Source organism: Antechinus flavipes, chromosome 1, assembly GCF_016432865.1.
Source record: "Antechinus flavipes isolate AdamAnt ecotype Samford, QLD, Australia chromosome 1, AdamAnt_v2, whole genome shotgun sequence".
NCBI lineage: Eukaryota > Metazoa > Chordata > Mammalia > Dasyuromorphia > Dasyuridae > Antechinus > Antechinus flavipes.
The window spans coordinates 181,697,556-181,710,523 of record NC_067398.1 but is presented as its reverse complement, the minus strand read 5'-3'; positions in this window follow the sequence as shown (position 1 = coordinate 181,710,523).

Sequence of the window (12,968 nt, the reverse complement as noted above, 5' to 3'; positions counted from 1 at the left end):
TTTATCCTCCCCCAATTGTGTGATCATCTCCTTGATGAAAATCATCTTATCTTTATTTGGAGATAAAATTCATGAAATGCAATAGCAAATAAATTAAATGTAAGGGTAAATGATGCCAGTTCTCCAGGCTGCAGTGATTCATGGAAAAGAATGGAAGGATGATTTTTACCAGATTACAGTGGTTACAGTTAAATAGAAAAATTATTTTTTTTCAGCAGATCATTCTTTAAGTAGATCAATGAATTAGAAAAGGCTTCAATCCCTCTTACTTATGTTCAAACTAGAGTAGTAATATTTTTCATTTGTAAATGATTATTATAGGTTTATCTTCATCCCTCCTATATGAAGAGTTCAAGACTTTTTTTTCTCTAAAGAGCTCCAGTTACTGGGCTTTCCCCTCTTTCTGAAGCTACTTTTAGTCTATCCTCTCAGCTTAGGAAAAAAACAAAACAAAACTATACTTCTCCTTGGCCCTCTTGCTGACAAGGGGCTACTTGTCAGGGAGAATACTCAAATAGACATCCATATAATTGAAGTCTCTGTCACTACCATATCAAAAAAAAATGCCATATATAAGGCCATTTGGCTCATAGAGTAATATTATGCATGATAATGTTATTTCTGTTTCTTTATCCATTGATTTTCAACCAAATACTCTGTACTCTGCTTTGCCTCAACTTTGGCTGATATAGTTTCATTACTGTTTATATTTTTAATCTCTTTTGTGCTCCTTTTTATTCATTCTGTAGCTTTTCAAAGAAAAAAAACAAGTTGTATTTATCCATAACATATTCCAGTGATGATTTTTATGTCATAAAATCTTAGTAAATCTTATTAAATTTACTTCCTTCCATTAGAACATCTAGTTCACCTTCCCTCTACTATTTTTCTATTTATTGAACCTGCTACTTTTCATTATAATAATTTAAAAACTTCTCATTTTAATTTATTTTTTAAAGCATAGAGACTTTTAAATCTTTTTTTAAAGTTCTGAATTCACTTCCCCCATCCTCTACTCCACTTAATAAAAGGCAAGGAAAAATGTATTAATGTTATATTATATATAATATATAATAATTATTATTGTTTATTAATGTATAGTTATACAAAACAAACTTTCACATTAGCTATGTTTTTAAAAGTAGCAAAAAGAAAAAAGCTTCAGTTTATGCTTTGTGCTAATATGTAAATATGTTTTACATGACTTCAAATATAATCAAGATATATTGTTGCTTTTTCAAGGATGGAGAAGGAGCACTAAGGAGGGAGAGGATTTTTGAACTCAAAAATTTTAAATCAAATATTAAAAATGTTTACATTTAATTATAAAATATTTAATCAGGTAAATTAAGTACATATTAAAAATTCAATTTATGGTCCAAGACTATCAGTCATCTATGTTGACAAATATCATGTTCCCTTTTAAGTCCTTTGGAATTGTGATGGGTCCTTGTATTGATCAGATTTACCAAATCTTTCAAAGTCCTTTGCATAATATTTTTTATCAGTGATTTGATTATTTTCTTGGTTCTGCTCACTTCACTTTGTATCAATTCATACAAGTCTCCCAGGTTTTTCTAAAACTATCTCCTTTATCATTTCTTATGGCATATTAATATTCCATCACATTTTTTTATTTATTTAGCTATTCTTCAATTGATAGCACAGAAAAGAGCTACTATAAATATTTGTTTACCATATGGATCCTGTTCTTCTTTCTTTGATATCTGTGGAATAGATCATTACAATGATATTTTGTGGTTGAAGAGTATACACATTTTAATAGCCTTTTGACCATAGTTTCAAATTATATAAAAGGCTCTCTTTTGGAGATATCGCTGAGAATCATGAGACTCATGTGAGTAAGGACATTTTTTTTTAGACAGCACCCCTCCCACTGGCTGGTATCTCTAATCTGACTCATTACTATAAACTGCCATTTAAACATACAATTTTTTATTTTGTTATTGCTATTTTTCTGCCATTCAATTTTTCTGACTCTTTGTGACCCCATGGACCATAGCATAGTATCTTTTCTATCCTCTACTATCTCTCAAATTCTGTCTAAATTCATGTTTGTTGCTTTCAGGATGCTTTGTAGGCATCTCATGTTCTTTATCACCCCCACCTCCTCCACCCCCCTTTATTTATTTATTTATTTTTGCCTTCAATCTTTTGTAATGTCAGGAGCTTTTCCAATGAGTTGTATCTTTTTCTTATGTAACCAAAATATTTAAGCTTCAGTATTTCACCTTCTAATGAATAGTCTGAATTAATCTAAGTACTGACTGATTTTACCTTCTTTCTGTGTAAGAGATCCTCAAAAGTCTTCTCAAGCATCACAATTCAAAAAATGTCAAGACTGGAAGAAAGAATTCTGGGAAGATGTCAAAGTAGGTCAGAAAACTTTTAGTTCTTCAAATTTCCTTCACAGAAAAAAAAAAAAAAAAACATTGCCTTAAAGGCAATAAAGTAAAGCAACAGAAATAAACAGCAGTCATCCAAAAGGAGTTGTTCTCCTACGACAACCCAAGAAAATCCCAGAAAATACCTGACTTCCAGGGGCAGATGTTTAACCAGAATCAAGTGCAAACACCTCCAGACCAACTTCATACAAAGCCAGCAATCCCTGGAGGATCTAGGATTGGGAGGCAGCCTCAGCCTCAGAAGCTTAAGGCCTGAAAGTGGAGTAGGGGAAGATTAGAAAGTCTTTTTACTGTGGAGGAAAGCCAAGCACTGCTATTCTGGACCAGATACATCCCTATCTGGTAAATGCAGTAGCAGAAGGTGATAAAACCTACTGACTGTGGGTACCAGTATGAGAACAAAATCTCAGCTGTCACCAGGGAACAGAGAATAGTAAGGGATTGTGGGAAATAAGATCATAGATGGGACAGCAGGACTGGGAATTATTAGCTTTAGCTTAGGAGTGGGACCTAAGATTGAGACCCAGAAATGACCTCAGTAAGAAAGACCTAAGGATTGCGGCATTGTTCCTCTTATCTCAGTACTAGAACTTGATCATACTAATTATTGCTAAAATTAAAACAAACAAACAAACAAAAAAAGAGCAAGCAAAGGAGAAAAAATCCAGCCATAGATAGCTACTATGGGAATAGAGAAGATCAAGGCTCATGTTTGGATGACGCTAATGGAGCTAAAAAAAAAAAAAAAAAAAAAAGCACTTATTTTTTTCAGTGAGAAATTTCAAATGGCCCCAAGCCCAAAAATATATCTTAGAATTTAAAAAAAGATTTTAAAATCAAATAAAAGAGATCAATGAAAAATTAGGAAAAAAACAAAAATAATCTAAGAAAATTAGAGGAAAAAATTTAACTAACTTGAAATAGGGAATCAAAAGTCTAAGAAAGATAATAATTCCTCAAAAACTGGAATTGAGTAAAGGAAAATCTATCTATCTATTCTACCTATCTATCTATTTATCTATCTAACTTTCTGGGTGGGGAAGAAGGAGAGAAAAATATAGTAAAAAGTTCACAACAAAGAACAAAAGAAAACCTAGAAGGAAGCAATGAAAAAATGGACAGCTTTGAACACAATATGTAATATTTATTACAAAAGCTTTCTTGAAATGGCAATTTATTGCTTTGTATGTTGAATCCTTTCATGTTTTCCTATACACCTGGCAATGTTTTTCCCTTTATTTTCTATTTAAGTTTAAAATAATTTTTAAAAGAAAAAAGAAGAAAATATCAAGTGTGTAGCACTCAGTTTTTCTTAAATTCAATTCTCATATCCATACATTCTATTTCCTATGAAAAAGCCATAGCTTTGAATATTGCTTTTATCAACAAGGTAATATTGCTTCTTTATTACAATACTGTCCATATTTGCTATAGGTTTCTTTCCAAAGAATAAGTCTTTTAATTTCATGGCTGCTGTCACCATCTACAGTGATCTTTGAGCCAAAAAAATACAATCTGATACAGCTTCCATTTTTTTCTTTCTCTATTTGCTATGAAGTGATAGGACCAGTTGCTAAGATTTATTTTTTTCTTTTCTTATATCAAGCTTCAAGTCAGCTTTTACATGGTCCTCTTTCACCTTTATCAAGAGGTATCTTAGTTCTTCTATATTTTCTGTCATCAGAGTGTTATTGTCTGCCTATTTGAGATTCTTGATATTTCTTCTAACAACTTTAATTTTCAATTTTGATTTATCCAGCCTGACATTTATCATGATCTACTCTGCAGATAAGTTAAATAGATACAATTATAATTGTCCTTTTACTTTTCTAATCTTAAACCAATCAGATGTTCCCTGTTAAATTCTAACTATTGCTTTTTATCTTCTAATGTAGACATTTTCTAAACTATATTGCACTCAATTGAGTCTTTTAGCCATTATCTGGACTTTTTCTCCTTGTGAAATAAGAGGCAGGAAAATAATCAAATATGCCTGAACAAAATCCTACCCTTCTGTAGAAAAGCCTACCCCTTACCCATTTTTCTGTTCTGCTCTATGTATAAGGGATTCTAATAAGTATTGGTCTTTTCAGCATCATTTTCATTCCATTCTCAGATACAGCTACAGATGAGCTTCCTTTAGACTTTTATTGAGCCACTTCATTCCTTCTCGAGCTTGATTGTTGTCCTACATTCTCAAAGAGGACTAAAATTACATTATTACATTCTAGTCAAGTTACAATGTCTCTGATTGTGGTTGATCAAACCAATATGAGCTCAGAATGCTCTGCCACAGATCAGACACAAATAGCTCCTATGAACATTTGGGGTGAATTCTCTAACTTTGCACATCTCATGTTTCTTCTGAACTAATTCAATTCTGCTTTACTCATAGAGCACAGCACTTTCTCTGATGAGGGCACACCATACTGGGTGGTTCTGTGTCAGTGTCTCCCATGTCATACAATGAATTCTAAAGTTCTTAAAGAGAGACCTTGAGAGTGTCCTTGCATAAATTTTTTCTGATCACCTTGTGAACCCTTATCCTGTATGAGTTCTTTATAAAATAATCTTTTTGGTACATTTGGCATTGTAATAATATGGTCAGCCCAATTGAGTTGTGTTCTCTGCAATAGAGTTGGAATGTCTGGCTGGTTAGTTTGAAAAAGGACCTCTGTGTCTGGTACTTGATCCTTCCAGTGATCTTCAGAATCTTCCTCTGATAATTCAAATGGAAGTGATTCACTTTCCTAGCATGGCACTCCATGTGGTTGAAATCCTGCTCTTCCCCAGTAGCATGTTGATCTGAGATGTGCATTTTGCAGCATTATATCTTTTAGCATTTTGATACTGTTCATGGAATTTTCTTGGAAAAATGCTGAAATGATCTGCCATTTCCTTCTGTAGTAGATCACCTTTTTTCAGAACTCTCTACTATGACCTGGGCTTCTAGAGTAACCCTGAACAGGACAGCTCATAGTTTCATTGAGCTATGCAAGCCCCTCTACCACAATAAGACAGTGATTCAAGTGTTGTCCTACTTAATAAGTAGTAATGGTAGGTTCCTGGGATAACCTGGGTAGAAATCCAGAGATTTTTGTTCACATTTTCAGTTCCCTCTCTTGTCATGCCCTGACCTAAAGTAAATGACATTTGAAACCCAATGAACCACCTTCAATTATTGTAGTTTTGACATTGGCACATAATGGCAATTTCATCTTCTGATTCTTCATCCAGTTTAAAGTCCTCTTGATCAGATCAGATCAGATTAATCTAATAAATATTTATTTTTTGTTCCTCATTAAATGCAACTTATTCTTGATCAAGAGTTCATCTTTCCTGTCAACACACACACACACACACACACACACCATTTAAGGCTAGTAATTTTTGTGAATTATTTCCAATATATATTGTGTGTCTATCTATCTATCTATCTATCTATCTATCTATCTATCTATAATTAGTACATAGTTTTTGCAGGCCTTTATACTTTATAAGCAGGGACTGTTTCTGCCTTTCATTATATCTCCAATATTTAGCATAGTGTTTGGCACATGGTTTACCTTGGCTAAGTAAAATTTTGATGAACTAACAACAAAGAAGATATAATTCTTTGCCTCTAATTTTCTTACTCAACTTTCCCTTCCACAATTCCTAACATACTCTAATATTGTTGTATCAGCTAATAAATAGACTTGCAAAAGAACCCAATTCTACTTTTCCACCCAGGAGTGTTAGAGAAAACAAGTCTGTAAGTGGGACTGCAGCACTCTTTGTTTTGGGAGTACTCAGCTAGAGAACTGAAGAATAACAGGAGCTATAGCATGGCAACAAAGTATGCATGGATCCATCAAGTTTTCCTAGCATCTATTTGGGTTCATTTCTTTCCCTTTAGAAGGTACTTGGAGGAAAAAAACTAAAATTAAAAAAAAAAACATTGTAATGTCAATGAAACATGAATTGCTCAACTTAGGAAAGGGCTATTTGAGATCCAGTTCCTAGAGAAACACCAAATAACTGCAATGGGAAATGTTCATAGAAAACAAAAAGCTCAAATCATTCTCCAATTGATAAATGGTCAAAGGATATGAACAGACAATTCTCAGATGAAGAAATTGAAACTATTTATAGACATATGAAAATATGCTCCAAATCATTATTAATCAGAGAAATGCAAATTAAGACAACTCTGAGATACCACTACACACCTGTCAGATTGGCTAGAATGACAGGAAAAGATAATGCGGAATGTCAGAGGGGATGTGGGAAAACAGGGACACTGATACATTGCTGGTGGAATTATGAACACATCCAGCCATTCTGGAGAGCAATTTGGAACTATGCTCAAAAAGTTATCAAACTGTGCATACCCTTTGATCCAGCAGTGTTTCTACTGGGCTTATACCCCAATGAGATACTAAAGGAAGGAAAGGGACCTGTAGTCAAAATGTTTGTGGCAGCCCTGTTTGTAGTGGCTAGAAGCTGGAAAATGAAAGGATGCCCATCAATTGGAGAATGGTTGAGTAAATTGTGGTATATGAATGTTATGGAATATTATTGTTCTGTAAGGAATGACCAGCAGGATGAATACAGAGAGGACTGGCGAGACTTACATGAACTGATGCTAAGTGAAACGAGCAGAACCAGGAGATCATTATATACCTCAACAACGATACTGTTTGAGGATATATTCTGACAGAAGTGGATCTCTTCGATAAAGAGAGCTTTTATTGATCAAAGATGGACAGAAGCAGCTACACCCAAAGAAAGAACACTGGGAAATGAACATAAATCACTTGCATTTTTGTTTTTCTTCCTGGGTTATTTATACCTTCTGAATCCAATTCTCCCTGTGCAACAAGAAAACTGTTCGGTTCTGCACACATATATTATATCTAGGATATACTGTAACTTATTCAACATGTAAAGGACTGCTTGCCATCTAGGGGAGGGGGTGGAGAAAGGGAGGGGAAAAATCGGAACAGAAGGGAATGCAAGGGATAATGCTGTAAAAAATTACCCTGGCATGGGTTCTATCAATAAAAAGTTATTTTAAAAAATGCGACAATTATATTTTTAAAAAATTAAAAAGAAGTCATCATATGCAAAAGAAGAATATTAAAAGTTAGAAACAAAATAAGACAAACAACAAAAACCACAGGAACACCATTCTTACCATTAGTGAGAAATAATCCACTAAATTGCCTAGTATTTCTGAACATAGAAAACAAGTTATCAGTTGTAAAGACTACACTGACTGCCTCTATATAAAAAAAGTCTCATGTAGAAAACTCTACTTCATATAGTAATGAAATTTTAGAATTCTAATGACAAATAGCAAAATCTCCAACGGAAAATGACCTCCAAATATAAAAGAAAGGAAATTCAAAAATCACAAGTTTAATCTGAACCCACCAGAAATTATAAGAGGGAAAGGAATAGTGTATTCCAAAGAGCAAAGTAGCTCAAAATAAAATAAATTGCTACATACCCTTAAAAAAGTAGCTATTTGTGAAAATGATGGATATTCTCCTAACAAGAGGTATTTGAAACTTTTGTAATAAGAAAGTCAGACCTGAACAAATTATTTGCTTTTCAAATACACTAGATATATAAATATAAATAATGGAAACTAATAAATCAATGACAAATATAATGAAATGACAAATGAGAGACCATTAAGAATTTTTTTAAATATAAAAGGTGACAAGAGTAGAAGCAACAAAATAAAACAAAACAAAGAAAAGTGTTCATGTTGCAAAAGGTCTGAAATACCATGGACTTAATCTCACTACCCCTTGTCTATAGGTGGATCGATGTTTTTCTTGGAACTAAATTCCAGAATGTTAGGACACATAAAAAGGAAAAAAAAGAAGGATGAATATAGAGTAAAGTGTGAAATGAACCCTATTTACATTAAAGGTTAATAATGGAGGAAAATAACTCTTATTGCGTCTTGGGAAGAAGAGAACATACAAACAAATAAACAAAAAAAGCAAAGAAAGGATTGAAAGTTGGGTGTTAGGAATGAATGGGAAGTGATTTTTGTAATGGGCTGAGGCTTGAGTTGATGCACTGAGGTCCCAAGCACATGAAGCTAAATAGTAATTGGACCATACTCTATTAATATATATGCTTGGAGAAAGAATGGCCCCCACCCACTCTTTGTGTAAGTCCTGATGTGTTGTATAGGAAATGATGATTTTGGTGGGTGGAGGCAGGGGGCCAGAGAAGGAAGCGGAAAGAGAGACTGCTGGCTGGTGTCTTGTTGCAGCTGCACACATTGCTATAGTGACCCCCCCCTTCACCTCTGATCCCCCTTCACCTCCAATTCGCAGACAGCTATCACAAGAACTAATGGGGAAAATGCAGTAACAGACATTTTGATAAGGCAAATTGCTGAGGAAAATGCTAATGAGGTTTGCAGAAGAATTATACTAGGACTACGTAAGGATGCTCCTTTAGAGGAGCTCATAAGACGCTGTGCCACAGTGAGTACAAATGCCTTTTATAGCCAGGCTATGATGCAGACTTCCCAAAATCCAAACATGGAAAGATAGAATCCTTCTTGGCAAAGGAATTCTAGAGAAACTCGTAGATGCTTTCAGTGTGGAAAAGTTGGACATTTTAGAGCTCATTGTAAATATGGAGATAGAATGAGAAGACAGGGTGAGAGAATAAAACCCAAAACTCCATGTCCAAAATGTAACCAAGGCTTTCACTGTTGGACTTGAAAATCCTCAGGAATCATTGGATTCTCTGAGACATGATAAGATTGTTGTAGGACTTGAAAACCCTCAGGAATCATTGGATTTTCTGAGAAATGATAAGACTGTTACAGGACTTCAAAATCTGCTGGAATCATTGGATTCCCTAACACATACAAAGACTTTTGCAGGACTTCAAAAACTTGGGGGGAATCATTGGATTCCCTGATATGTGAAGCAATGGACAATAGATTGGTTTTGGACTATCTCTTGGCTGCAGAAGAAGGCATAGGTGTGACTGCTGTTTACATACCCTCCTTCTAGGACTTCTGGCAATCTTTTACAACACCATGTTGATTTATATTGTTTGTTATAAAGTTACTTGCATGTACAATTCATGTTTGTTACACCACATCAAGCCTTCACTCACTGTGGGGAGAGTTATCACTAATAGCCTCTGCGTTATTGCTGTGTGCTTGTGTAATACCTCCCATGCTGATGGGTTTGTGCATAATAAGACCCTTCAGCCTAGAAACTCGCTAGTAACCCCCACTTCCCTTTGGTGCTTTTCATCTCCTTTCCTGAGATGTCAGGAAGGGCATGATCATCTCCTTTTTACTGCTTTCACCTTCCTTCTTGAGAAGTCAGGGGGGTTGTGATCACCTCCCCTTGGGGGCTCTGACCTCCTTGAGAAGTCAGGGATGGCATGACCACCTGTGTTCTAAAACAAAAGAAAGCGGGAGATGTAATGGGCTGAGGCTTGAGTTGATGCACTGAGGTCCCAAGCACGTGAGGCTAAGTAGTAATTGGACCATATTCTATTTATATATATATGCTTGGAGAAAGAATGGCCCCCACCCACTCTTTGTGCAAGTCCTGATGTGTTGTATAGGAAATGATGATTTTGGTGGGTGGAGGCAGGGGGGAGGAGAAGGAAGCAGAAAGAGAGATTGCTGGCTGGTGTCTTGTTGCAGCTGCACACATTGCTATTACGACCCCCTCTTCACCTCCCATCCCCCTTCACCTCTGATTTTCCTTCACCTTCAATCCTTCTTCACCTTCACTAAGAATAAAGATCGACGATTTCCCCCTATTCTGAATTCCTGACTCCAGCTGATTTTAAAATATGTGATCATCACAGATTTTATTGTCAAATATTCCTATAAATGAATAGAAATATTCTATGATAGGAAGGGAGATAAAATAGGAATACACGACAATATTATTGCTTAGAGAAATTTCCTCAAGAAAAGGAGTTTCAGATTTTCTGGGGCAAATGATACCTACATTAAGAATATTAAAAGATCACACATACTTAAAGAATAGATTTCATTTCAATTGGGGGAAAAATAACCATGAGGAAGGCAAAATTTAATAATGAACTTTATAATAATCAGCAAGATTTAACAGAAACTAGATATAGATGAGCATCTCCCACCATATACCAAGATAAAGTCAAAATGAATATATGGGTTAGATAGAAAGATATCATAAGTAAATTATGGAATATTTTATGTCATATCTATGAATAATCAACAAGAACAATATCCTCTCTCACACCTAAAGGAATTAGTTCCTCTAAAATTGAAGCACAAAAGAAAACTAGGACTATGGGATAAAATCTACAACACAATAACAGAAACTATTCATTTATATTTTAAATTATTTTTATTTCCAGTAAATATTTTCCAATTAGAACTTAAATTTTTTAACAATTACTTTTCAAAATTTTGAATTCCAAATTCTCTTCCTCTCTTCTGTCCTGATTCTCTGTTATATACTGATTGGGAATATTGTTTCCTAGCTTTCTGACTTCCTGCAAATCTTGGTTGCAATGGCTTTGTTTATGTAAAACCCTTTTAATTTAATGTAATTAAAATTGTCCGTTTTGCTCTTCATAATGTTCTCTTATCTTCTGGTCATAAATTCCTCCCTTATTCATAGATATGACATAAAATATTCCATAATTTACTTATGATATCTTTCTATTTAGCCCATATATTCATTTTGACCTTATTTTGGTATGTGGTGGGAGATGCTCATCTATAACTAGTTTCTGTTAAACTGCTTTCTACTTTTTCCAACAATTTTTGTCAAATACTGATCTCTAGTTTCAAATCCTTGGATCTTTGCATTTAGCACACACAAATTTACTATGTTATTTATTACTGTGCATTGTGTTGTTGATGTTGTTCAGATGTATCCAACTTTCCATGATTTCATTTTGAAGTTTTTTTTTTTGTTTGTTTGTTTTTTTTTTTTGCAAAGGTACTGGAATTTTTTTGCATTTTCATCTCTAGATCATTTTTTAGACAAGGAACTGAAGTGAATAAGGTTGTGACTTTTCCAGTGTCACACAGTTGGTAAATGTGTGTGATGCTATATTTGAACTCATGAAAATAAGTCTTCCTGATTCTACATCCAATGTTCTATCCACTGGATGGAATAGATGTCCCTTTTATTGTATACCTAATTTATTCCATTAAGCTATGATTTTCATAGCTAGTACCAGATTATTTTAATGATTGCTACTTTGTAATATCACTGGAGTCTGGGATGGCTAAGCCACTTTTCTTCATTTTGTTTTTGTTGTTGTTGTTGTTGTTGTTGTTTGTTTTGTTTTGTTTTGTTTTTGTTTAATTTTTTATTCCGTTAACATTCTTGGCTTTTTCTTTTTCCAGATGAATTTTGTTTTGTTTTAGAGATCTATACCTTTTTGGTTGTAATTTGATTAAGTATAACATTGAATAAATGAATTATTTTAGGGAAAATTGTTGTTTTCATTTATATTGGCTCAGCTTACCCATGAGCAATTATATTTCTCCAACTGTTTAGATCTGTATTTCTTTACATGAAAAATATTTTGTAATTAGCATATAGTTCCTGACAGGTAGAATCTGGAGTATTTTATATTGTCTGTGATTTTAAAAGCAAATTAGTTATTTTATATCATTGAACTTGGTTATGGTTGTTAATTATTTCAACTAGTTTTTTACTTGGTTCTCTATGATTCTTTAAGAATACCAGTATATAAATTACAAAGAATGATATTTCTCTTTCCTCAAAGCCTATTCCAATTTCTTTTCCTTTTTTGTTTTATGGTTGTAGCTAATAGTAGAGAAATACTTCTAATAATATTCAGAAAGGTCAGTCCCATTGATTCCTATTAATATAACCATATGATATTTTATTTTATTATTAGTGATATATTCAATTATGCTAATAATTTTCATAATATTGAACCAACCCTGATATATTGCTTTAATGTCCTTACTAGTATTTTATTTTAAATTTTTGTATCAAGATTCATTAGAGTAATTAATCTTTAGTGTTTTTCCACCACTATTTTTGTTTTACTAGTTCAGATATTAAAAATATCTGTATGTCATAAAAGGAATTTGGTAACACTCCTTTTTGAAAATTTTACACACACACACACACACACACACACACATGCTTCCCTTTCTGATTGATTCACAACCGAATTCTATCTTTGAAAGAAAAATACATATATAATTATAACACAAATTATTCTCATTGAGAAAGTACAGTATCAGATTCCTTTTATGAGACAAATAATTTAAATATCTAAACTAGAAAAGGCAAGCACAGAGGATTCTAGATGAATATCATTAATCAATATTGATTCAAAAAAATTTAAATAAAATCTTATTAAACAGACTACAGTGATTTATCTAAGAAGTCATTCATCATGGCCAAATTGGATTTATACCAGGGATGCAAGAGTAGTGCAGCATTAGAAAAATAAACAGCAAAATTATTCATATTAAAAACAAAACCAGAGCATTATTTCAAAACTTCAAAATATAGA